Source organism: Dryobates pubescens, chromosome Z (genome assembly GCF_014839835.1).
Source record: "Dryobates pubescens isolate bDryPub1 chromosome Z, bDryPub1.pri, whole genome shotgun sequence".
In the NCBI taxonomy this organism is placed as follows: domain Eukaryota; kingdom Metazoa; phylum Chordata; class Aves; order Piciformes; family Picidae; genus Dryobates; species Dryobates pubescens.
The window spans coordinates 118,350,492-118,377,897 of NC_071657.1; the positions used below are offsets into that span (position 1 = coordinate 118,350,492).

The following is a 27,406-nucleotide window of genomic DNA, read 5'->3' on the forward strand; positions in this document are numbered from 1 at the left end:
ATTCGTGTGGTTTGCTTCTCTTTCATCTGTGGGAAGGAAAAGTAAACAGTATGGGGAGAAGGCCAAGAGTTGCCAAGAGCTAGAATGGGGTTAGAGGCAGGGGGCATGGGAGGAGAATCAGCATCTGAACCAGGATGGGGCTACCGTGCTCTCTCTAGTCCTGTAACAACACTGCCTGCTCTCAGGAGTGAGCTGCTCCACCAAGGCTGGCAGTGCTTTGGTTAAAGAGGGTTTGATTCAGCTTAGAGTAAATCAACAGCATGATTCCCAGGCCAACAACATCAGAGCCTAGTCCACAAAGCAGATGAGAAATAAGACCTTACATCCAAGGCTATTATTCTGGGAACAGCAGCGTCTCATTCAGATTAGATTAATTGACAGGAATAGAAAAGAGTATGTTGATAACTCTGGACATACAGAACATTTTTATTCATGCTGGAAAGAAGCCCAGACGTAATAGACTTGCACAGACACCTCCCCATCTCTTCCCCCTCCTCACTGCAGCAAGCACCATCAGCAATTTCTTTCCTGATCCTTAATAAACTGAGAGTAGGACAGGATCTGGGGCACCCAGTGAGACAGTGTCCCAGCAGCCTGGGCATCAGGCAGATTGCTGGTCTCCACCCAATTGCAAAAATTAACCATCTACCATATGGGTCCCAGAAAGTCTCCTGCAGAGCCCACTCCTCTCTCCACCCCCCACCCTCCCCAAGAAGGATAATCCCCTTATTGTTATTTAGAGCCACAGAGATGGGTCTGATCCACAACCCCAAAATCCCTGTGTCTGGAAAGACCTGAGGAAGAGATTAGAGATCCACCTCCCATGAAGGGGAAGAACGGAATAGTCAGATCCAAACTGCCCTGAAAAATCTGTGAGCATCTGAAATTTGGATCCAGACCCAAATTTCTCAGATGCAGCCCGGCTCCATCAGTACGTTGTGTGCCCATACAATGGGTTTGCTGCAACCTAGCAACTAACAGCTGACTGCCTCCGTGAGCTCAAAGCTTAAGGAAGAAAAAAAAGAGGATCAACTTCAAAACAAGGACAACTACCGAACAAATACCAAAGAATTCAGACACATGTAACTTGGATATAAGGAGGAAATGTTTTGCAACAAGGCTGATGATCACCCTTTCAAGGAAGAAATTTTTCCTGACATCCAACCTAAACCTTCACTGTTGCCATCCAGGCCACTTCCTCTTGTCTTATCACCTGTTACCTGGGAGAAGAGACCAGCCCCCACCTCATTTCAGGTAGTTGTCGAGAGGTCTCTCCTCAGCCTTCTCTTCTCCAGGCTGAATATCTATATAATAGGGTAATAGTTTCAAACTGGAAACTCAGTTTAGATTACTCACAAGGTAGAGACTCTTGACTACAAAGGTGGTGAGACATTCAACAGGCTGCCTAGGGAAAGCTGTAGAGGTTCCAAACCTGGAAGTGTTCAAAGCCAGGGTGGAGGGGGCCTTGAGCAATCTGGGCTAGGAGATGTCCTTTGCCCATGGTGGGGAGCTTGGAACTAGATGATCTTTAAGGTTCCTTCCAACACAATCCATTCTATGACTCCATGGTTCTATACTCCAAAATCAGTGTACCATCAGACCTAGAGTGAACTGAAATCCAGTGAAAACATCCTTTCTGTCTTCCAATCTAGAAATAATCAGTCCATCAAGTGTCCCAAAGCAGCCAGGAATAGCTGAAAGGGAGCTGAGATTTTAGGGCTGTGGGGCCTTTGGGGAATAACGCAGCCATTTGGAAGTGGGATGCCAATTTGCTGCCATAAGCTGTACTTTGTCACAGAATAACTGGCTGGAAAAGACCTTGAAGATCATCAAGTGCTATTATTACCTAACTCTACCAGGGCCTCTACTACATCCTATTCAGCACCCAAACCTATTCAGTGCCCATACATATTCTAAAGAACACAATTCTTGCTGAATTTGAATTTCCACCTTTGTCCAACATTTCTGAGATGCCACACAGATGAGGCAAACCCATCTCTTCTGGCTTCCCAGATACCACGCTCTATCCCCAAACCCTTCCATGAATCAGCAGGGAACCTTATTGACGAGCTTGTTGTGGCAGCAGAATTAACTGCTGGGGCGATTTTACCAGAGCAACACGTCAATCCCATTTTCTACTATTAGGCATCTGTGTGTTATGTTCATTGATCCTGGGCACTAAATTTCCTCCGGGGTTAACAATACTTTCAACACACCGACAAAAATCCATGGAAGCTTAAAGAATACTCAAGTGCAAGATTCCCAGAGGTCCCTAGAGCCTGTGTTTTCTTCAGTTTACACAGGCACATCAATATATCTCCTTAATTTCATTTCATTATTCCTCCTGTATCGTGTGTGTATTCTTCCTAGATTGACTGGAGGGAGATTATTTTTTTTTTTATGACAGACAAGAAGACACAGTGCCCCACTCATTAGGTGTACCTTGTGTTTTGTGAGCTTGATGGTCAGTCTTCAGAACTGGAGTGAAAATACTCCTTTTGTTTCAATGGGAATAAAATGTATTAAGGTCTCTTGTGGATGCGACGTGTGATTCCAAAGGGATCCTGTTATAAAAGTCCATTTAATGTCCTATTACAAAGTGAGATCCAGTGAATATCCCCATTAGCCAAGCAAAGATGGACAGAGATTTTAATATGCAAAATCAACAGTGAATAGGTTAAGTGGACTCTAAATGAACAATCCTAGGTAGCCAGAATCTTAGGATCACTTTGGTTGGATGAGACATTCAATATTATGAAGTCTAACAGTTAACCCAGCACTGCCAGGTCATCATTAAACCATGTCCCTCAGAACCTTTTAAATAATTCCAGGGATGTTGTTAACTTCATCATTTCCCTGCACAATCTGTTCCAGAGCTTGACAACACTTTTGCAGAAAAAGCTGCTCCTCACATCCCATCTAAACCTCCCCCGGTGCAACTTGAGCCTGCTTCCTCTTGTTACTTGGGAGAACAGCCTAATCCTCACCTCACTCTAACCTCCTTTTCTGGAGTTGAGAGCAAGAAGGTCTTCCTTCAGCCTCCTTTTTACACCAATCCATCAAATATCCTGGCTGGCACACCAGATGGGTGATTGATGGATGGGTCACCAGAGGACAAATGGGCATGGACTGTAATGGCACATGTCCTGGCTTTAACTCCTTAACAATTCCCGACAAAAGTGGACTTGAACACCAAATTAGGCTCACAAGAAGAGGCTGGGGGAAAAAGGAAAGAAACAGATAAAGGAGTGAAGATGCTTTCTGAGAAATGGACACCATCCTGATCATAATCCTGATGTCTTAAAGCCTAGCTCTAGGTCCTCTTTCATCTACCAACATTCTGTAGAGATGTTTTCACCAAATCCCAGAATGGTGGGGGTTGGAAGGAACCTCTGGGGATCATCTAGTCCTCTGAAGTAGGGTTACCCAGAGCAGGTTGCGCAGGACTGCAATGTCCAGGCATGTTTGGAATCCCTCCAGAGGAGACTCTACAACCTCTCTGGACAGCCTGCTCCAGTGCTCCAAAACATGTAGTGAACAGCATATCAGTGGTGAGGGTCAAATTTTGGTAGCACAGTGTTACATTAAATCCAGAAGAGGGTCTTTTACTTCAACAAAGTTACACCAGAAGTTAGAAAATCAAACTGTAGCCCATCAGAGCTCCCATTTACCTTCTGTGCAGAATGCAATTTTCTTACATCTGTTCTAACTAATGAGCAGACAGAAAGGGTGAGACACTGAAGGCAGAAAAAACAGAAACAGTAACTAAATGGTGGCTAATGGACAGCTGATTGAGTAGAAGGACAGATGCAGAGAGAGATGAATAGAATAGATAAACAGGCATCAGACCCCAATCTCCCAGCAATTACAGTCTGCTCTGGAAATCCTAATCTTCTGCAGTGCTGCTCTCCAATAATTCCAGTTAAATTAGTTATTATCCCTCATTTGTGTTTGTTCCTGGAATGATTTTGGTGGCATGGATCAAAAGAGACACCACGGGCTTTAATGTGGCACGTGCTTTTAAAGAGTCAAAGCATTAGGAAGTGCTCCCCACACTAATGCATACCCGTCTCGTGCCAGAAAGTGCATCTTTAACTTCCAATTAGTGCATCTCAGGATCCGTCCAAACAATCCAGCCACATCTCTCCTCACAAGCACAAACAGATGAGGTTCCTCAGGGATTTGGAACTAGCTCGACACCTATAAAAAGCTGCAGCGCTATCACAATTAATAAAGCATGAGCAGGCACTAAGCAACACTGGATCCAGTTCCATAACTACAACCCAGTTGTTTGTACTTCATTTTCCCTTTACCACCTCATTCACTAAAAGAAAAAATCCCTTCTAAACTGTACTTGGAAAAAAAAAATCTCATTACATCTTTAATTTAAAACTCTGTGATTAGGATATTTTATGGACTGATTGCTTGCCAAACGGTATGGTTTAAATCAAAGCTGTTCCAGAGCTCTGCATGAGCCATAAAGGGAGATACAGCATGTGAGCCTTTTTTCCCCTCTTTTTGGGAGACAGTCTATGGTTCAGATATTGTGCTCTGAATGACCAGGAAAGCAGGGGATAAGGAAGTGATAGTGAGATGGATAAATAAGAAAGGGTCTGACAGGATGAGGGGCTTAAATCTTTGGCTAGAGGAGTTTCTCTAGCAGACTTGCAGATAAATGGTGACCAGCATGTGCAAAGAAATCAGCACTTATTTACACATAGAAATGATGTAAAGCAAACAGAAATGTGTGGGGGCATTCACCAGCACCAGCTGGTGGTCGTGGATGCATAAATGGGAATGAGGCCCATCATTACATCACGTGCCACAGCCGGGACAACTGAAGCATAAGGAGATGGTGCTGGGATGTCTTCCTCACCAAACTACAGGACTGCAGGACCAAGAGAGGTACCTGTAGCAAAAGGATCCCCACACAACAAAGGGGAACACCAGCAGCCTTGAGATCACAAGGAAGAACCATTTCATCCACAAGAACGGCAACCTCCTTTCCACCTACATACCCCCACAACCATATTAAGCAGTAATAGGGGTGATGTCTTTCAATCCCAAAACTCAAAGAACAACACAGCTTTATGGATGGAAGGGCATCAACTGCAACAGAGGGTGATTTGGGGACAGAAGATAGGTTTGTCAGCTTTGAGGATGTGGCTAAAACACTAGTGCCACTTGAACTGGAGAAGACCACATACAGCAACGTGACCAGAGATCTGGTTAAGTGAGCTGGCAGGGCTAACTACACACTTTCTTCTTATTTCAAAGCTTAATTTAGGAAAACTAATTTTATTCAGGTCCAAGACCACAGCAAGAAGGTCTAACTAGAAAACTGAAGCCAAACACCCTACAGTTCCCATCTTCTCCGGATTTGAGATCAGACCAGACAGACCTGGAGGAACCACTAGGCCTTCAAATGTCCTCATGCAAGCACAGCTTGGATTCCTGGATCTATTTTAGGGTTGCCACTTTACAGACACAAAACCCAAAACCTAATATTGAACAAACAGCCACTTCACATCCAGAATATGTCCACACGGAGCTTGGTAGTTCCAGCAAACCCAGAAGCCCCCATGGAATTGGCCAGGCTATCAGAAACTTCTCAGGGGACAGCCATAATCTGCTTTCTGACATGCAGAAGGCCTATAAACAAATGATTACACTTCTGTGCCTGCGTTTCCCTAATTTGCAAAACACTGATAATGATCATTCCTAATTGAAAATTTCCCATCAAGTATTATTAGGATGGGGAGCAGGGATTTTGAATGAATCACTTGCAAAAGGAAAAAAAAAAAAAGAAAGAAAAAAAAAGTCCAATTTCCCCCTTATATCTCATTTGTGAGAGGAAAACAAGTGCAAACAAACAAAACAAAACAAACAAACCATCCTAAGTCTTTGGATAACAGGATGAAATTTTCCACAGAAAATACCTGCTGCTTTCTGGATAATTCAATGATTGCCCAGGTTTCATGAAGCTTCTGAGGCTTCTTTTACTGCTCCTTTGAATAATTACAGATGCTTTAATGAGAGGCTCAGCAAAGCAAGCTTTATTTTAAATGTCCACACAACAGACCTCTGGCCAAGCCTAAGTCTCAGACAGCAATGTAGAGGGGGTAACTCCATTCACTAATGAGAGTGACATCCAGAGGAACAAACTGTGCAAGAATAGCCAAACTCCATGGGTTTTGCATCCAGTCCCATCAGGTTTTTAAACAGCAGTTGCTGGCAGGGAGAAGGAAAGGTCTACACCCTTCTATCACTGTGTACTCATGAGGACTGGATGGTTATATCTATAGACAAGCAGATCACAGAATTATTTCAGTTTGAAAGACCTTTTAGATCATTAAAGCCAACTGCCAACCCAACACCACCATGGCTATTAAACCTTGTCCCAGAGTGCAACATCTACAAGTTTCTTGAACACCTGCAGGGATGGTGACTCCACCACTTCCCCGGGCAGACTGTTCCAATGCCTGACCGCTCCGTCAGTAAAGACGTTTTTTCTAATATCCAATCCAAACCTCCCTGGAGGTTTAGATCACAGTTTATTCCCTTGCCCCCTGTATTTGGTCATATCCACACTCCTACTACCAGAGGGGCTGCTGGGGATGAACTCCAGCCCAAGCTACCGCAAATTTTGTCCTAAAGCTGGGAATTAAACTCTGCAGACAGCTGTAGGCCGGAATTTGTGCCTGGTGGACTCTCTGTCCCTGATGTAGCCTGGAAAGCCAAGCCAGGCTGGTGGCCATTACGTTTATCCAGACATCGGCATGGATAGGAGACCTCCTCAAACCATCAGCAACCTGCAGTTTGGAGGTTGGTGCACTTAAGCTGTGCTGAGTAGAAGGGTCTGACCTCTAAAAAAGTCTTAACAATGCAGGTATAAACAGCAGCTACATCCCAGGCGCAGGGTTGCAAAACAATCATTACAGAAGACAATGATAATCGTATTATTTGAAAATAAACACTGGGCTCTCCGAGCTGGGGAAAAACATAAATAAATAAATAAGCTGCTTATCAGAAATCACTTTATGCTTTAACTCCAGGACTTGAAATCTCATCTAAAGAGCACATTGTCATTCTTGCAGCTGAAGTGCAAGCCAATTTCTCTTTAATAGAATAAGGTCTTCCTTGGAGGAGATTGTATGCTGCTGATAATTATCTGATGACATGTTGAGGTTTAGCAGATGGATTAATTTTGGCTTTCATTATGTTATTAGTGCCACTGGAGGGGTGTGTGGCTGCATCCTTTTCGGTATTAGCTAAAGAGCTTGTAGTATACTTTACAGTGGCAACTGCTGGGCTCAAAACAAGCCTTCACAGGCTTTTCAGGAAAAGGTGCCTGCAGAACACTCTGGATCATATCCTGTCATGCCAGTCATAGAGACCAAACTCAGCCTGTTCACTGAAGACAAAGGATGCTCCAGGTGTCCAGATTCCAGCCTGAGTCTCAAAAGACCGTGCAGCAAACATAGAAACCAATGTGATACCAGCTGAATACAATGAGTTGCAATGTCCTTGAAGGTTTCCTCCCACCTGCAGCACTGGGAGCAGGGCAGCTTTCTGCCCTCTGCCACACTTGTTGCCAAACAGCTCAGACCTCTTGATCTTCAGGAGCAATTTTCTGTGCACTCTGTTGCAGTTTGTACATACAGCAAATCAAATGACTCTCTCCACCATATAGAGTGCATGCTTGTTTTAAAGATACTTCCCAATCTTTCCGCCCCAGAGCAGTTATTATACACAGGCACATGCAACTAGGGAACCAAAAGGCTGCTGCTCTCAGAATATTAAGCAAATAAATTGGTTGCCCTCTAACATACATTTTTTTTCCCCTTCCCCTCCCAGGATGACCTATGCTGCTGAAAAGCTAACCCAGCTTTCTACAGACTGGGAAAAAAAGAGTATGTGGAGTTCCATAGGACTCAGCCACTGAGCTCAGCTCAGAAAAGCAGCAAGGTTGGAAAACAGAATGAAGTGACTCTAAAGAATGATATTGACTGATTATTGTGTGGGATGTCTGGAAGAAACTTAAGTGGTCTCTACAGAAAATAGGCTGAGAATAGCATCTTTACACTCCAAAACACTCTCCCAGGGGAGGAAAGAGGGGAAACTCCATTACCCTCAGCAGTAACAGTCAAGGTTGCATGAAAAATCCTTGCAGTGAAGAAGTTGCTTGGCTTTGACTTCCATTACCATTCCCTACAAGCCTTGTCTTGCTGTGATAGTACCACAGGGAATCACAGAACCCCAGAATTGTGGGGACCTCTGAGAATCCAACCCTGCTGCTAATGCAGGTACACCTAGATCAGGTTGCATAGAAACTACATAGAGTTCCAAGATTGCTGCCACTCTGAGGGGTAGGGACAAGGGGGAGAGACAAAGTTGGCTTTGGTTTGATCTTATGCCCTTTTAATACCAGCCTGCTCTAACACAACGACCAGAGGCATGTTGCTGGCACTCTACTCACAGAATCATGGAAATCACACTTTGAGTCAGAAGGGACCTTTAAAGATCCAACTTCCCTGCAGTCAGCAGGGACATCTTCTGCTAGATCAGGTTGCTTAGGGTCCCAACCAACCTGTCCTGGGATATTTCCAGGCATGGGGCATGTACCACCTTTCTGTGCAACCTGTGCAATGAGGAACAGCTCATTGCTTGCACAAAAAGGTCGATCTTGGGTAGCTGTGGCAAAAAAGATACATGTTTTTAACTTACCTATATCATAGAGCTGGATGGAGCAAGGCAGACAAAAACAGTGGGCTTGCAGAGAAAATTTTAGAGGTAAGGTTGTGTTTGGTTTTGCTGATGGTAGAAGCTCTTGATACAGCAGCTCCTTACCTGATTCACCTGGAAGTCCCCAGGAGCTCAGCTGGATCTCACTGGGCCTGCTCTCCAGCCTTTCTTAGCACATGGAAGCTGGTAGGTGTTTAAGCCTTGCTCTTGAAAAAAAATGACAGGTCCTGGGGCCCAGGCATGCCTTGAGAAATGGTTCTCATTTTTGTGAGTGCAGTGGGTTCAGCCAAGGTCAATGGTAGTGATGCCAAGGGAAAGACACTGGAAAATATAACAAAGTTCCCCATCGCTCACTACTCTCCTTCACCAGCAGGCTGTAGGTATGCTGGAGAAAGCCAAGCAGATCCAGGTGAGCGGACAGGCTCTGAGAGACAGAGCTGCTAGGGCAGCCAAGTGTTGGGCTGGGGGGACTTAGCCTGCTCTTTAGCCAAGGCTATACCCCCCTCAAGTGCACACGCTGCCAATGATACCAATATAACAAATCACAACACACCTCCAAGCCCTGCTCATTTCACCCAACCACCTGTGAGTCACCACACAACCATTATAGATTCCACAAAACATATTCACATGAATACACCAACAATATAGTGCAGCCTGTACCCTCTGCTTGTACTGGGCAGAGATGCTCTGCCTGTGCATTCATCTACACATACACTTAGATAGGGTGAACATCCCTTGAGTTTTGAACCCCCTAAAACAAGCAACTCTTTGAAGCAAGGTAAGAAACCTGTGTCATTCCCTAAAACAGACCCCTCAGTGTCCTGGATGGCAAAACACTCAAGCAAGTCACCTATCTCAGGAACCATCAGGACAAATTTGTGGAACCAGGACTAACTCAAACATTTTTTCATCACAGAGTCTACTTATTTTAATGAAACACACCCCATCCCCCCTAAAAGGTTCTCCTGCCATTGTGTGCTTTTACGTTAATAACAGAGATGAAGTTGATGAGCATGACGACCAAAGGGTAAAGTTAATTGGATTAGCCAGATTTGTTCATTTGCTGCCACAAAGAACCTAACAACAGTGGACTCCTAGCTGCAGAGAGCTCCTCCCCACACTACAGCACCTTGGCTCCTTGGTCTTCTCTAGTTTCTGGTTAAAGAACGTCTTGGCAAGGTGCAGCACTGGGCAAGGCTGTCTGCTCACCTGCAGTAGGATGTCCTGGCAGCCTGACCCGAAATGCTAATGGGAAAGAGCAAAATAGGAACAGGGATTGTTGCCAGGAGAAGCATGACAAAAAACAGCCTTGGAAAGCTGATCCCATATTGAAAATTAACCTTAATTCTGTGAGCAAGTAATTCAGGCTCTACATTTGCTTTGAATTCTTTATACAATCCATTGGCAGCCATAAGAGTGACCATTGCTATTATGCTGCAGTCAGGTTGGGTTTTTAACTGTTGGACCCTGACTCAGTGCAAAGATTTCCCTTTTTCATCTCTGATCTTTGTATCAGGATTTAGAGCTAGAATCACAGAATTGCCTTAGTTGGAAGAGAGCTTTAAGATCATCAAGAACAATCATTAACCCAGCACTTTCATGTCACCACTAAACCATGTCCCTCAGCACCACATCTACAATTAGATCTCTTACTTGTGCTTGGCTCTGCATCAAGAAAAAAAAATAATCTCAATTTTTAAGGCTGCTAGAGTCACATCTTTATATCAGAAGGCGTGACTTCAGTGCTGAAGGTGCTCTGCTCCTCTAAGATGGTCATTATATCCACCTCCAGCACTAATTCAAACCATGTGTGTGGGTTGGCTTGCACATGTGCAGGCAACATTGATTGTACTTTATAGGAGCTATATATCAAACTTTAGTCTCCAACCTCCTCTCATTTTCCTAATAAGTTACCACTTTGCACTCAAGGAGTAGAGCAGGACTTTTGCAAAGAATATACAGGGCTTTGACATGAAAACCCAGCAGCACAAGAAGACAGCCAGTCCATCCTTTACTATCCAAAATTTCCCCACAAGGAGAATACCCTCTTATTAACACTAACCCTTCAGTGACATTTTACCTGGCTGCATAAACCTCCTGCCACATTTCTGGCAAGCTCCTGTCACCCTTTCTCATCATCAGCTCTTCTCTGATGATATAATTCAGGCAAAGAAGTGCTGGGTCCTGGCCAGGTAGTCTTGGCACTCAGTGCCTGGCAGAGACATGGGCTGTGCTGTCTGCTGCCTTTCCCGACTCCAGCCTCACCACAAATGGAAATAAAAAGCAATCCAGCTTCTGCCTGCACATGAAAACCCAACAGACACATCTCTGCTGTGCCGGCATAGAAGGTTGTGTTGTACAGCTTTGTGTCACTGTTTAAAGGTTGGCACATTTGGTCCCAGTAGGAGCTGCAATTAAGAAGCATGGCTCTCTTATTCTTCATCTGGAACCCTTCTGCTGTGAGGACACGCTGAGAGAGTTGGGGTTGTTCTGAAGAGGAGAAGGCTCCAAAAAGACCTTATTGGGGCTTTTCAACACTTAAAGGGGCCTGTAACAAAAATAGGGACACACTATTTAGCAAGGCCCTTTGTGACATGACAAGGGGTGATGGGTTTAAACCAAAGAGGGGAAAATAAAACTAGATCTAATGAAGCTATTATTTACACTGGGGGTGGTGAAATATTGTCCCAGGTTGCCCAGAGAGGTGACAGATGCCCCATCCCTAGAAACATTCCAGATCAAGTTGGATGTGGCTCTGGGTGATCTGATCTAGTTGAAGACATCCCTGCTCACTGCAGGAGAATTGGACTAGATGATATTTAAAGATCCATTCTAAGCCAAACCATTCTATCATTCCATCTCATTTCACTGAGGTGAAAACCCAGCCATTAAACCCCAGCTCTGGAGAAATTAATGGTGAAACTCCAACCATGATCAAGCAAAACATCCCCTAAGATGCCAAGGAACAGAAGGAAGAGTGAGTAGACTCCAGGTCCAGCCATCCATCTCTCTAGATAGTTCTTTGATCTGCTGTCAGCATAACATCTGAGTGTTTGCAGCACACCACCATTCACCCCGAAGCTGAATGAAAACCCTTTCATGGTGTGTGCATGCTGCCTTGCACCACCAGCACTCACCGTCACCTACAGTGCCTACAAATGAAAGTGAGAGATCTCTTGTCCCTTGCGCTGTCAATGCCCATAGGGAGAGAGATTTGCTGAGGGCTGCCTGGGTACAGATTTGCAATCTCAGATGAATAATGGTTTGGTTTATTGGAAATTCACTTTTCGTTTTGCTTCAATTAAGTGGCCAGCAAAATCAATCACACACCTTCTGCAAAAACTAAATCTTCCAGAGGGAAAATATTTAGCATGTCCCAGGCCACCTGCTTTAGCTCCCTCATCCCTCTAGCTCTCTGGAACTGTTTTACAATGAAGAGGTAAAAAAAAAAAAAAAAAAAAAAAAAAAAAAAAGAAAGAAAGAAAAAAAAGGCACCACTTAAACTGGAACTTCACAGAATGATAGGTGTTGGAAGGGACCTCTGAAGATCATAGAATCATGGAATTGTTAGGGTCGGAAAGGAGCTCAAGTATCATCAAGTTCAAATCCCCCTGCCATGGGCAGGGACACCTCACACTAGATCAGGTTGCTCAGAGCCACAGGATCATCTAATCCAACCTCCCTGGCAGAGCAGGTTCACCTAAAGCAAGCTGCGGAGCACAGTATCCAGTCAGGTTTTGAATGACTCCAGAGATGCAGACTCCACCACCTCCCTGGGCAGCCTGTTCCAGTGCTCTGCCAATGTCAAAGTAAAGAAGTTCCTCTTCGTGTTTAGGAGGAGTTTCCTATGTTCAAGTTTGTGCCTGTTATCTCTTGGCCTGTCCCTGGGCACCACTGCAAAAAAGACTGGCCCAAAAGCCAGAGAATAATATCTTATTCAGTTTATAAAAAGTAGCCATGAGAGAGCTCAGTACAGAACCATCTGATGGACTGTAGCAGACAAAACCAGATGATTATAAGCATACATCCAAGTGTCACTGAGATTGTACAGCTGAGAATGAGCCCTTCTGCACAAAGTTGCTTTATTTAGTTATGTTTAACACTCCCTGAGACATTTAGTCTAGGTACAAATCTCCTCAGGCCAGAAGATGGTTAAAATTAAAACTTTGCTGTTTAATTCTGTAAGACTCCTCCGTATGGCCCCAGCAGGAATCTGCCATCAGGGAAGTGAAGCAGAGACACAACAGCTTGGGCAGACATGAAGTAAACTGAGTTTGTCTCAAGGATCAGGTCATGGTAAAGTCTCATCTCATTATGCATCACTGAGCCTAGCTCACAGTGTAGTGCCCAGGGATGGACAGGTTGCCTTTGGTGATACCCACATCAGTGTTAGTGAGGATTTACATGTCTGTGCTGCCTTTTCATCCCAACAAAGCATAGGGATTCAGTTCCCATGGCACTTGCAGCTCTCATTTTCTGATTACTGAGACATGGCAAGACCATCACCAGACCAAGTTAAGTGGGGATGATGCAGTTGCATCCTCATGTACACCCAGATTTTTTTTAAAGGAGGATGAATGGAGGCCTGACTTTCCTCTTCAGCCCCTGTCTAGCTATCCTTGCTCACATAGGCACAGAATAAACAAAGTTGGAAAATACCTCTAAGATCATCAAGTCCTATGATAAACCCAGCATCACCCTGCCAACTAAACCATGTCCCTAGGTGCTATGTCTACATGTTTCTTGAACACTTCCAGGCATGGTGACTCTATCACCTCCCTGGGCAGCCTGTTCCAATGACTGACCACTCCTTCAGTAAAGAAATTCTTCCTAATATCTAACCTAATCATCCCCTGGTGTAACTTGAGGCTTTCCTCTTACACTTGTCCTGTCTTGCCTATTACTTGGGAGAAGAGACCAATCCCCAATTCACTAAAGCCTCCTTTCAGGTAGCTGCAGATCTTGTGCTAAATGAGGCTTTCCAGGCACAGCAGTGGCATTGCAAGGTGAAAGCAAGAGCAAATTAGCAGAAGCAGGATCCCTCCTATGATCTCCAGGGTCATATCATGATGGAGGGATCGTCTCTGTCAAATCCTCCAAAAAGTGTTTTCAAGAACAGGCATTTTGGTGAGGGAAACCTATCCTAGCAGCTACATAACAGCCTCTAATCCAATACAACAGAGAGAAAATGGAAACATCTGGGTGAGACTAATGTGGACAAAGCAGAAGCCTTGCAAAATAGCTGTCTGAGGAAACACCATGTGCAAACAGCATTCAGTTGTCCCAGTAACCAATTCACAGGAGATCCCAGTGAAAACACAGGCCATCTCACAGGCAAAGACAGGCCAAGTCCTACAAGAAATCCTCTGTTCAGCACTTGACCCTAAATATCAGAGGGAAGTTTTCCCTCATTTTCAGTTGGCCATGCCATCACCGTACTAAACTGCTCACAAGGAGCTGGGGAGCACTGGCTGACCTGGGACACCCACTACATGCAATGGTTTCTCCTGTTTCTTCCAGCTAACCTGTTCTTAGGATGGAGGACAAAAATGGCAAGTGAGAAAGATCAGAGCCTTTGGAGAAACCAACAGCCACCACCAGACAACACGCAAGCAGCAAAGCTGCTTGTACATGAGAGGACAGACAGAGAATAAATGAATCAAAAAATCTATGAGAAGATGCTTGAGGGCAGGAGCATAAGTTTAAAATGCTGTTCGGTGATCAAAAAGAGATTTCAAGCAGGCAAAAATCAGCTGCACAGTATCAGACACAGCTGAAATGTCTTGTTACATTCAGCAAAACAATGGAGCCCAGTCCTACCAGAGCTGCTGACCAAAGGATGCAGACTTCTGCAGCCACAAGTTCCCATGTGATCTAAGTGACCCTCTTCTTGCTTACTTTATCTTAAGTTTAATGCCACATTTCCATCTCTTCTCATCCACAGCAGAACACTCTTATGGTGATTCCTTGCTTCATATGCCAGTGTGCAAAAACCATATCCTCAGTCACCATCACGTAACACCCCTGCATCCATTTTCCCGATGCAAATAAAACCTTTTTTCTCTCTGAAGCTGCACTGTTCATCCAGCATTCCTTAACCCTGCCTGCCTTCCCAGCCTGCTCATGCAACCTTCAGTACAACCTGGGAAACAGAGATGGTTCTGTGTCTCCTTTTAAATCATTAAAACAGTCTTGAGCCACTAGCATTAATATGTCAGGCATAATTATGATGACAACCATTGGGCTAGATCATCAAGAAATGAAAGCCCAAAAGTCACTCATAGAATCCCGCCCCAAAATAGTCAACTGACTCTGAGAGCATCTATCACATCATGGCAAATTTTACACACAGAGTTTTGCTTTCTGTGTGCAGATGTTGCAAATGCCTGCTCTAAAACTGCTGCTAATTCACCTGCCAGCTGCTCTCCACACATAGTGAGGTCCATCCATCATTATGTGCAACTATTACAGGAGCAGGGAGGTCATTCTGCCCCTGTACTCAGCACTGGTTAGGCCACACCTGGAGTACCGTGTCCAGTTCTGGGCCCCTCAGTTTAGGAAAGATGTTGACATGTCGGAATGTGTCCAGAGAAGGGCACCAAAGCTGGTGAGGGGTTTGGAGCACAAGCCCTGTGAGGAGAGGCTGAGGGAGCTGGGGCTGCTTAGCCTGGAGAAGAGGAGGTTCAGGGGAGACCTTATTGCTGTCTACAACTACCTGAAGAGAGGTTGTAGCCAGGTGGGGCTTAGTCTCTTCTCCCAGGCAACCAGCACCAGAACAAGAAGCACAGTCTCAAGCTGCACCAGGGGAGGTTTAGGCTGGATGTTAGGAGAAAGTTCTTCACTGAGCGAGTCATTCATCATTGGAATGGGCTGCCCAGGGAGGTGGTGGAGTCACCATCACTGGAGGTGTTAGGAAGAGACTGGATGGGGCACTTGGTGCCATGGTTTAGTTGATTAGGTGGTGTTGGGTGATTGGTTGGACTCGATCTCAAAGGTCTTTTCCAACCTGGTTAATTCTATTCTATTACTGCAAACTTCCCCACCACAACGATTTAGACCCTGTGGAATCCCATGCAAGTTTCCGTGAAGTAAGTCTTAGAGCAGAACTGGCATTATTAGGAATCAGTGAACACTTGGACTATATTCAACTGTGCAGACGTTGCTTTTGCTTTCACTCTTGCCACCTCTCCTGGTCTACCTTGCAACTTTGTCCTAACTGTTGTCTGCTCAGACATGGATATTAAAGTGTATGAACAGAGAAAAGGGGTCATTTAGTGAAAACAGTCTAAATTTCCTAAAATAACATCAGTCCTTATTTACATGAAGACAATCCCAGGTTCTCCCAAAGAGTTTTCCACAGCTGCACTTAAAACCCTTCACATAGTCTTTGTATCTCTCCACTTAATACTCCTCCATACACAACTGCTGGAGCACTAAAGACTGTGATGAGTAAGTGTTTTTTAGTCTCTGCTCCACTGGCAGCTTCTATAACAACACTGTAAGGTGACAAGGAAAGATAAATTCATCACTAGAGTTGTTCAAAAACCATGTAGACATGGTGTTTCCAGAAACGGTTTAGAGAGCATGGTGGTGTTGGGTTGAAGGTTGGACTTGATGGTCTGGGAGGTCTTTCCCAACTTCAGTGATTCTGTGATCCACAGATGTTATAGGGAAAAGTTTTGAGTATGAGATTCCTAATGAGAAGATAGTTAGGGTACATAAATCCAAGAACTTTGAAAATATCTGCTGAACAGTTAATGCCACTCAAGCTGCTTTGAAAGGCCTAGCTGGATTTGGCCAGGATGTTGAGGTTCACAACCTCCATCTGCAAAATTAATGCTGTGGGATCCTTAACTTCAGCTAAGCACAGTGCTTCCAGCAAAACCAAATAAATCCCTTGCATGACTCCAATAAAGCAATTCCAATGGGCAGAAAGACTTTAGAGATTTATCTGGTTTCAGGACAAGGTCATCTCTTCATGCAAAAATCAGCAACTTTCTTGCAAATCTCATTTAAGTGGCAAGAGATTAACAATTCATTTCAATTCTTTATGGATCTTCATTCATTTGCTCCCTGCAGACAGAGGTTCCACCAGGCATGTCCAGTTCTGTGTTTTTATCAATGGTTATTGATGTTTTTCAATTACTTCTGTGACACTCTTTGAAATACATTTGTGTGTGGAAGGCTATCAATATAATCCCATCCCAGCACTTTCCAGGCTGGCATCCTCTTATTGCTGAGCTGGGCTGTCATTTCTGCAGTATGTACAGCAGCTCTTTGCTGCTTGGTCAACACATGCTTGTTGCCAGAATGATTCCAGACCTCTCCACAGATACAATTCATACATATTTGGAGCAGATATCGCCATAAAAGAGTATCCCCACACAGTGACAGTTTCTCTAAACCACAGAATCCTTTTTCTTGGAAAAGACTTTAACATCATCAAGTCCAACCATCATTCAATTCTACCAAGTCTGGTGATGAACCATGTCCTTCAGCACCACATCCCTGCATCTTTTAAATCTCCAGGGATTACGATTCAAGAACCTCTCTGTGGAGCCTATTCCAATGTTTGAGAACCCTTTTGGTGAAGAAATTTCTTCTAATATCCAACCTAAACCTCCCCTGGTATAACCTGAGACAATTTCGCTACATCCTATCACTTGTTACTTTGAAGAAACAACCAACCCCTGCCTGGCTGCAACCTCCTTTCAGGGAATTGTAGAGCAAAAGGAGGTCTCCCCTTGGTCTCCTTTACTCCAGAAATGCCTTTAGAATCACCATACTAGTGTCCTTGAATTAGGACACTTCCAAGAATATTCCTAGGTATGGTTATTCCTCCTTAACCCTTCCCCTCAAAATTTTTGTTTCTTCCCCACTCTTCATTGTTTATTCTTTTTACAGCTTTCTGAGATTGAAATTGCATTTTCTTTCAGCAACTGCACTACAGTACTAAAATCTCCTAGCATCTCTGTGCTTCTTGCTGCCAACTGTTATCCCTTACTGGAATTTATACAGAGCACATTAAATAATTAAAGACCATGCTGGATGAAGACCTTGCCTTGAAAGCGATGTTCCCACAGTCCATGCCTCCCAGCTTCCAAGCAGCCCAGTAGTCTAGCCAAAGTGATCACTTGTTCCATCACACTTTCTGCACACCAAGAAATAACAAATGAAACCAGACCTTGGCACTTTCCATTTTGCCTTGTTTCTCTGGGAAGAAACTCAAAATCTGCTGTAACTGCTCTACAAGATATCCACACAAAACCCTGGATCCTATGCACAACCCTTGAAAAACGCAGAGCACTTCATCCAAAGAACCAAATGTCCTCATGGAAAATACACAGCAAGCACAAACCCACAACTCTACCACAAAATGAATGAAAACAGATCACAAACTGAATTGATGGGAAGAACATTTTTCACAGAAAAGAATCCTTCTCTGATTTTTTCATTCCTGACCTTCACCATAAATCTAAGAAACATCCTCAAAAACAGTCTGAGGAACAAAATCCCAGGTTCTACTGAAATTAAATGTTATAGACTACACAGAACCATTGGTTTAATGGCCATCTACAGCTATGCAGATGGCATCTCCCTACTTAAAACATTCTCTCTCTCTCCCACTATGGCTACAGACCTGCCTCCTCCACTATTTCTACCACCCTTCTCAGCTTTTCAGATGCTAATTGCTTTTCTCACTAAATTGAAAGCTTAATTAGATTAAACAAAGAACAATAATTGCATCTAACTAGTATTTAACTAGGATTTCACTGTTTCTTTTGAGATCTCACCAAGAGATTTCTACACAAAGCTAGGTGCCCATTTCTTCTCAGTTCTATCTGTTGATCCAATAGAAGATATTTTACTACTTCTTGCAGAACCAACACACTCACATCCTTCCACCAGTCTGGATACAGCATCACCACAGCTAAATCCACTTCACAGAACAGTAAGGGTTGGAAGGGACCTCTGAATATCATAGAGCCCAAATCCCCTGCCAAGGCAGGTTTATCTAAAGAAGATCCCATAGGAACACATTCAAGTAGGTTTTTAATATCATTTAGAAGATTATATATATATATATTTTAATTGTACCATGATCTCTGTTTTCATATTGGTTTATGTACAGTGAAATTGGACACAACTAAATCATAAATTAGCCACTATTTTCCAGTACTTGTCACTGATGGACACCAAAAATGAGATTTATTTAGCAATATCAGTGAATTAATGCTATTCTCCAATAAACTAAACACCAGCACTTGGGGTAGAAGGGTTGGCAGTGAATCAGCCAAATCCTGAAGGCCAGGACAGTCATGTACCTGAGCAGACTAGTCTACCTTACCTCCATATTTAATGCCTGGATGCAGTAGATATCTCATACATTCATGTAGTGGAGATGCATGCTGGCTGCAGCAGTTTTCTTAGCTAAGCCACAGCAGCCCTATCCTTGTCAAAGCCTGGCAGGGTCCATCAGAGGCTAGAAGCTACTTTCTGATTCAGAGCCAATCACATCCCTCTTTGCTGCTGTCGCAAATTGTAATTGTTAATAAAGACATCAGATCTTTCCTTCCAGAGACCTGTTTAAAAGAGTCAGGGAACTACTGGAGAGAGTCTAATACAAGCTACAAAGATGCTGAGGGGCCTGAAGCATCTCTGTAAGGAAGAAAGGCTGAGAGATCTGGGGCTGTTGAGCCTGGAGAAGAGCAGCCTGAGAGGAGATCTCAGTGATGATCAAAATCTAGAGGGTGGGATGCAAGAGGATGGGGACAAACTCTTTTCATTGGCACCCAGTGAAAGGACAAGGGGCAATGGGGAAAAAAAAGTTTCACCTAAACTTCTGTCCTGTGAGGGTGTCAGACCACTAGAACAGGCTGCCCAAAGAAGTTGTGAAGTTCCCTTCTCTGGGGAGATTCCAAACCCACCTGGATATTGAGAACCTGTGGAACCTGCTGTGGGTGACCCTGTTTCAGCTGGGGCAGCAGGTTGGACTAAATGATCTCCAGAGATCCCTTTCCAATCCCCACCATGCCAGGATTCTGTGATTTCTGTTTTCCCATCACACTTCTGCATGCTTAGGACCATCCTGACCTTGACAAGAGCCCATCCAGAGAGGGATAGATACGTTTAGGATGCTTCTTTAAGCAGTCTTTGGGGATTAAAGGTGGCGTACAAAATAATGCAGTATAGCAGCAAGACAGCAGTACTTTTGCCAACAAACATAAAGGCATAGGAGGCTTTTTCTTTGGAGAAAGAGACAGCTGTACTTCTGTGTTTGGGTCTGCTGCACCCTGTGCATCATCCTCCTGCCAGTAGCTCTAGAAATGGGACACGATGAAGAAGCTGCTGTCTGCCAGAAGGGTTTGCTGAGAGTATGAGTGAAGGGAGATGGAAGTATTATTTATGCAAGCTGAAACAGGAGCTGAAGAGGTTTAAAACCTCTGGATAATCAAAATTAGATTAAATTCTTGGTGATTCAAAGAAAATTGTAATTATAATGAAATGCTCCACAGTAAAAGCATTGTCTTACAGGGCTCTTTTATCTTGAAAGAAGCCCAAGTCACAAGTGGTGTGTGGTTTTCTCCAGGATGGGATGCACTCAAAGCATGATAAACCTTGCACATAAACTAGATGATTAAAATTTTTTGAGCTAGAGAAAGGGGAATCAGGAAACAGAACAAGCAGAGAGAAACTGCAGTTGACCTGGGACATTCAGGCTTATCCTTCCCTGTTCTCAGTACTTACAGATCAAACCACCAGGTAGCTCCACAGTATCTTAAGAAAAAATATTAGAGTAAAACAGAAATCATTGCAAGTAGACAAAAGTAGTGCATCCAGTTCTGGGCTAACCAGTTCAAGAGAAAGACAGAATCTGTGGAGAAAGTACAGCAAAGGGCTACAAAGATGGTGAGGGGACTGGAGCACCACTGATGAGGAAAGGCTGAGAAACCTCGGGCTGTTTAGCCTGGAGAAGAACAGCCTCAGAGGGGATTACACCAACACCGATTCATACCTGAAAGGCAGGGATCAAGAGAATGAAACCAGACTCTTTTCACTGGTGTCCAGCAACAGGATAAGGGGAAAGAGGCACAAACTGGAACAGAGTAAGTTCCACCTAAATACAAGGGAAAAAAAAGTTCCTTCCTTTAAGGGTATCAGAGCACTGGGACAGGCTTCCCAGAGAAGTTGCGGTGTCTCCTTCTAAGAGGAGATTCTAAAACCCTCCCTGGACATAATTCTGTTCTAGATAAACCTCCGTTAGCAGTGGAGTTGGACTAGCTAATCTCCAGAGGATCCTACCAAGCCCTGCCTGAGATTCTATGATTCTGTGACAGTATATCCTGCCCACAGGGCAATGTACCTTGACTGACAAATTTAACTCTTGCTAACTCTAGAGGTTTTTTTTAGAATCATCCAATTATTTAGGTTGAAAGGGACCTTTAAGATCATGAAGTCCAACTGTTAACCCAGCACATCCAAGTCACCACTAAACCATATCACTCAGCACCACATCTACATGCCTTTTAAACACCTTCAGGGACAGTGACGCTACCACTTCCCTGGGCAGCCTTTATGAGGAAGATAGTCAGACAGATATCTGACTTTAATCAGCTATGAGAACACACAGGGAAAACAGTGACTCTCACACTAAATCCTCCTTTTTCAGCCCAGTCCTCTGAAAGAGGTATTAAAAAGATGTAAATACAATGAATGTCCATCACAGTCAATCTTTGTCCTCTTATCCAGAGTAGAGTAAGGTGGCCACAATGCAATAATCACAGATTCACAGAATCCTTTTGGAGAAGACCTTAAAGATGAAGTCCAACTCTAACTCAAAAAAGGATAGGTTGACATAGGACATTCAGAATCATGAATAATTCCCTCAGCAAAACTCTCATCCTTTCTTTCTCTACTTGTTTTGCACTGTTACATCTCAACAGCTTCTTGTTCAACCAAGTTCTCACACTGGCCCAGGAGACATCTGCTGTTCCAGGACAGATCAATGTAGTGGGAGACCTTTGGTGTGCCTTCATTGAAACAGGTCTCAGCAAAGCCATTTGAGAAGCCTCTGCACTGGTTTCCTCCAGGGGACAAATCAGACTCGCCACTTCTCCCTTCTGCGGTCTGAAACAGACAGTGCTTGTTTACAAAGTTCCTGCAGTTTCACTTAATTTAGAGCAGGCTCTTCTGGTGAGTGTCACCAGTTCCACTTGGTTGGCTTTGATGAGCACAATGTGACTGCTGGGAACTGAGACAACCCTTTCAGAGCACTGCTTCTCCATGTCTTTCTCTCCCTAAAGCATCTTTTGGGTGGAAGGAGGAGAGAGAAGCAAATGCTGTCAGATCAAACAGTGCACAGTCATTTGCTAACCAGCTTCAGGAATGGGTCACTGCCTAGGGCCTGAGTGACCAGAGGCATTCAAGCCCTTACTTGGCAACAAATAGCTTCAAGAAAAAAGGTTTTCTTCTTCAGACAAGTCAGTGATAACTACAAGTCAGATGCTTCCAGAGACAGCAATAGTCCCTGACCCTAGGACGGTTAAAATAAAATAAAGGAAGAGAAAAAGAAGAAAAGTTTCATCTTCATTTTTCAAAGATGGTTTAAACCAAGCAAGGCACAGAAAATAAAAAGACTTTCCCTTAAATCCCACACACTTGGTAACCAACATTCAAATGGAAACCCCATCCCTACTCGATGCCTCGTCGTTCATTGTTCCACATCTCTTTATACACTCTTCATAGTGTCACTGCTGTGCTAAACATTTGATGCGCTGGTACCAGCAAGGTCAGTGGCTCCAAATCACACATCTCACATGTTCTTTACACTTGTTCTTGAAGAGGAAAGGCAAGAAACTCAGCTAAAAGCAAGGATGCAAATGTTAGATTCAACACACAGTGATCACCAACAACTTGCTTGCCTCTGTCTTCTCTGGCTACCTGACGTGTGCCACAGCCACATCTTGCCCATACAAACATGTATTGTTGTTCCTTTGAGACACTACTATGCTCTGCAATCCCATGGGTCTCATCTGGCCAACCAGATGGACCCACCCAGCTGGCCAGACCTTTGACTTGCTGCTTAGATTAGACCAGTACACAGGTAACCAGTGTGAACAACAGGTCATGCTACCCGCCTAAGACAAAGTAGTATCTGGGCTTTGTAGCAGCTCTCAACCCATCCTTCCTTTCAATCAATCAATCCTTCTCCGACACAGTAGCTCAGACATATACTCATCATTCAATCATGTTTGGTCTCCTGGTCTGAAATAGAGGAAATCTCAGAGGTTTGCAAGAGTGGATAGTTTGGAACTGCTTGATGTAAGGCAACTTAAGAACAGGTCTCCATGAGAACAGCAGCTCATGAAAGCAGTGGTGTGGAAAGGAAGAATGCTGGCAGGAGGTATCAGCGGCCCCCTGAAGATCTAGGGAGCGTTAATGAACAGAGGAAATATGTCAAAAGCCAAAGTGGAAAAGCAGCAGAGCCCACAGCTGTAGGCTGGGGACCTATTCTGTTTTGAAAAGCTGTCCACCCCCACTGGTTTGATTAAGAAGCATTAATTAGCCAAGTGGAAAGCTCCAGTGAACATACTGATCAAGGTTTGACCACTATCTACAGAAGAACAAAAACTGATATGAACATTCTGGGAAAAAGAAGACACCACTGGAAACCAGCACAGCCCTGCCCTGTGGAACTTGTCTGGCTCCCTCTCCCCAAGTCTTTGTGTCACAAAATACTTAAGAAAACAGTCTCCCTTCCTTCCCTCCAGCAGACTGCTTTTCCTCTTAATTCACAATGACTGTAATTGTATTATTTCCATAACAACAGACTGTGAGTTCAGAGAGCTGCAGATGATGGGTTGGAAAAGGGAATCAGTCAGGAGGATGGTCTGAACCTCTGCATGTTTCTTGTGTGATGAATGGGATTTCTCAAGACAAGCAACACCTAAAACTAGCCCACAAAATGGAGCTACATCAATATTCTTCAATCACACTCAACAAACACCTAAGGAAACAATGGGACAATGTGCAGCCTTTCTGTAGCTGATGACAGGGCTAAATAAAGAGGTGGACTCTGCCATCTATGAAAGCTGTTGTTTATTCAGCCCTTTCTGGATGCATCAAATGTGAAGCATATGCTTAGATTTGGGTCACAGTGAAGTCCATTCTCTTCATGTGAAAGGTGGAGCAAATCAGCATCTCCCCAGAAAGAAACAAAGAACCACTTTCTCTAGAGCAGCAGAACAGGATTTGTGCTGTGAACAGGTGGGAAGAGCATACAGCCTCTGAGCAGGAATGTCCACCTCAACTCTTAATAGATGGGAAAGCATCGATGCTCTTTATGGCAATGTTAAGTGATAGCAGAGGATGTCACCTTTCAAAGCAAAAGCTCCCTCAGTTTTCTTCCACTATTCATTTTGTTCCTTTCTATTCAAGGTTTTCAAACCACTTTACATTACCAGTGGAGAAGAGGGAAGAAGAAATGCTGGGAAAAGCAATCACCAACCCTTAGAAGATGCAAGGAGCATTAACAAACAGCAGAGAACATGCCAAAAGCTCAACTAAGAAGCATCAAAGTACACAGCCAGAGGGAGTCCAGCTATTCTCTTCTGAAAAGCCGTCCACCTCCACTGGAGAGAGCAGAAACAGTTGTCACTGCCTTCAGGAGCAAAGACACAGGAAGTGCCAAGGGCTATGTCCTGGCTTGTCTGCAGTCGCACAGGACAGACACATGCAGGAGCAGACTGTTGCTGCTTCCCCTTAATACTTAACATAGACACTAAGGGCAAATAGGTTGGGTGGAGCAGTGTGACTGACAAGGTGTCACTAAATCAAGTGTGGATATGACCCTAAAAAACAGTGGCCATGGCAGCAAACATTCCTAGCTCTAAGGTATAACAGAATCGTTAAGATTGGAAAAGACCTCCAAGTGACTCCAACGGAGAGCCACGAGGATGATTAGAGGACTTGAGCATCTCCCCTATGAAGAGAGACTGAGACACTTAGGGCTGTTTAGTCTTGAGGGATGGGTGTCAAGCGGAGGGGACCAATCTCTTTTCATTGGTGCACAGTAATAAGACAAGGAACAATGGATACAATCTTGAACATAGACGGTTTCACCTCAACATGAGGAGAAACTTCTTTACAGTAAGGGTGATGAAGCACTGGAACCAGCTGCCCAGGGATGTTGTGGAGCCTCCTTCTCTGGAGACTTTCAAAACCTCCCTGGAAGAACTCCTGTGCAGACTACCATAGGTGATCCTGCTTTTGGCAGGGGAGTTGAACTTCATCTCTGGAGGTCCCTTCCAACTTCTAACATTCTGTGATTATCAAATCCAGCTGATAACCTAACACTGCGACGTCTACCACTAAACCATGTCCCTCAACATTACATCTACAAGTTTCATGATGCCAGTATCCATGTTGCAAGGACCAGACTCATAGGGCACCTTAGGACTTCAACCAAGGTGGCTCCTCATGATGTTAGCCAGAGGGACAGCCGTGGCTTGCTCATGAGCAAGTTAGTAGTCATAGGTTAATAGCTGGACCTGATAATCTTATGGGTCTTTTCCAACCTAAATGATTCTATGATTCATGCAACAGGCTGCAGCTGTGCCTAACACTCATGCAGAAGCAGAATTAGCTCGTTTTTAATTGTACTGCATTCCCAGTCAGAGTTTTCCCCAGCAAATACCAGCTAGACACAATTAGCTTGAAAAGAAAAATATCTCTAAGGCTCATCCGGTCAGAGAGATGACTGGCTATTTTGTGGCTTTCATTTAGGGACTGGGTAAGGGGGAGGGGGTGAGGGGTGTTTTTAAAAGCTAATTAGATAGCTTTCTCAAGCAGCCATTAAAATCTGCTAATTATCTCATAGTTTCAGTAAGAAGAAGAAAAATCTTTCCCTCCGGATTATTCTAATGCTGGTGAAAAGTATTCAAAGCCAACAAGTGGCCACTTTCAAAACCTGGAAAATAAACCCTAGGACCTAACCTTTCAGTAGGACACTCACTGCATCATTTCTGCCTTGCAAATGGTTATAAACCGTCAGAGCTAAGTGGGCTTCCCAATGAGCTATGCCCAAACCAGATGCTTTTAAACCTTGAAGTGATGAAGGCTATAAGGTTTACTGGTTTTGTGTCAGGATTTAGCATGGGTCTGAAAGAGCAGATGAATGAAAAAGTTCTATACAGAAAGAGTGATTGCACATTGGAATGGGCTGCCTGGGGAGGTGGTGGAGTCGCCATCACTGGAGGTTTTTAGGAGAAGACTTGACAGGGTGCTTGGTGCTGTGGGTTAGTTGCTTGGGCGGTGTTGGATTGGTTGATGGGTTGGACGCGATGATCTTGAAGGTCTCTTCCAGCCTGGTTTATTCTATGTATTCTATGTATTCTATGAACAGTCATTGTGACGCACCTTGGCAGCACCTACACTAGCACCAGCAGCAGCTGCTGGAAATGTGACTAACAAAGCCATTGGAGCTGTGTTTCTGTGATACAGGAGATGCTCAGCTGCATGGTTTGATTCAAGGGTTAATGTTGTCCAAGCAAGATCCAAGAAGGTGGATGCCCTGCACGCCTACTTTAGCAGGCAGCACTTGGCCACAGACAGCTTGACAACAGTTTTGAATAATCTATCATTTTGTGCTAGCATTTGGCATGTGAAAGCACAGCTAGGTGAGGATTCTTCCAATATCATCATGTTGAGAGCAGCCTCCTCATGCCAATGCTACGTGTTGCTAAACACATACATGACTTAATCCTAGTTTGTGGATGGTGTAGAGAAAAACCTCTCCTTTAGCATCTCACTTTCTACTATCTCCTCTCATGTAGCGCTCCTTGTAGTACTGACCTGTGCAGACTTGTCAAAGCCAGCTAAATTCAGGCTCCTTGAATATATTGGTGCAGAAGATACCTCTGAGCCTTCACTTTAAATCAAATTAGTCATTCAATACATCCTCATCACATGAAGGATTTCCCTTGTGAACTCTGCTGTTTATAAAAGTCCACATCTTACTGCTCAAGGCACTTCTGTGAGACAAGGCAACAGCTAAGCATCAGGAATGTCAGGCCAGCTTTTGCAGAACAGCCTGGATTTTGGATCATCAGGAGGTATTTAAATAAAACATGGATGTGGTGCTTAGGAACATGATTTAGCAGTGGTGGTGGGATTGCAAGATCTAGGCAAGCAGTCAGACTTGATCTAGCCCAAATGGACCATGATGCCCAGAGAAGTGGTAGAGCCTCCTCTCAAGGGATTCTAAACCCTCCTGGATGCGATCCTGAACAATCTGCTCTGGGTGACCCTGCTTTAGCAGGGGAGCTGGACTAGATGATCTCCAGAGGTCCATTCCAAGCCCCACCACGCTGGGATTCTCTTGGCTTATCTTTTTTTTTACTTTGTCTTTAAGAGACTCCTAAGAAGGATCAGAGAGGCTCCCAGTACTGTTGGAAGAGTACAAGCTGTGACACGCTGGGGACTCCAATTGGAGGTAAACCCTAGTGGGTGAGGTGAGAGGACAAAGTTAAGCAGCATGGACTAACTTCTTATTGGAGCTTTGCAAAAACCTTCCAGCCTCAGCAGTTCAATGGCTGGTTCTATGGCTGTGCTTCCCCAAAAATGCTGTGAGATCAACTTTTTGGTTCTGGAGAAAAAG

At 44.1% G+C, this 27,406-nt stretch overlaps 1 protein-coding gene across 2 annotated transcripts in view; it reads right to left on the reverse strand.

Annotated features, from left to right (window-relative positions):
- The window catches only part of PLXNA4 (plexin A4), a 538,983-nt gene that overhangs the window by 385,692 nt on the left and 125,885 nt on the right, over window positions 1-27,406 (reverse strand). The window lies entirely within an intron of this gene.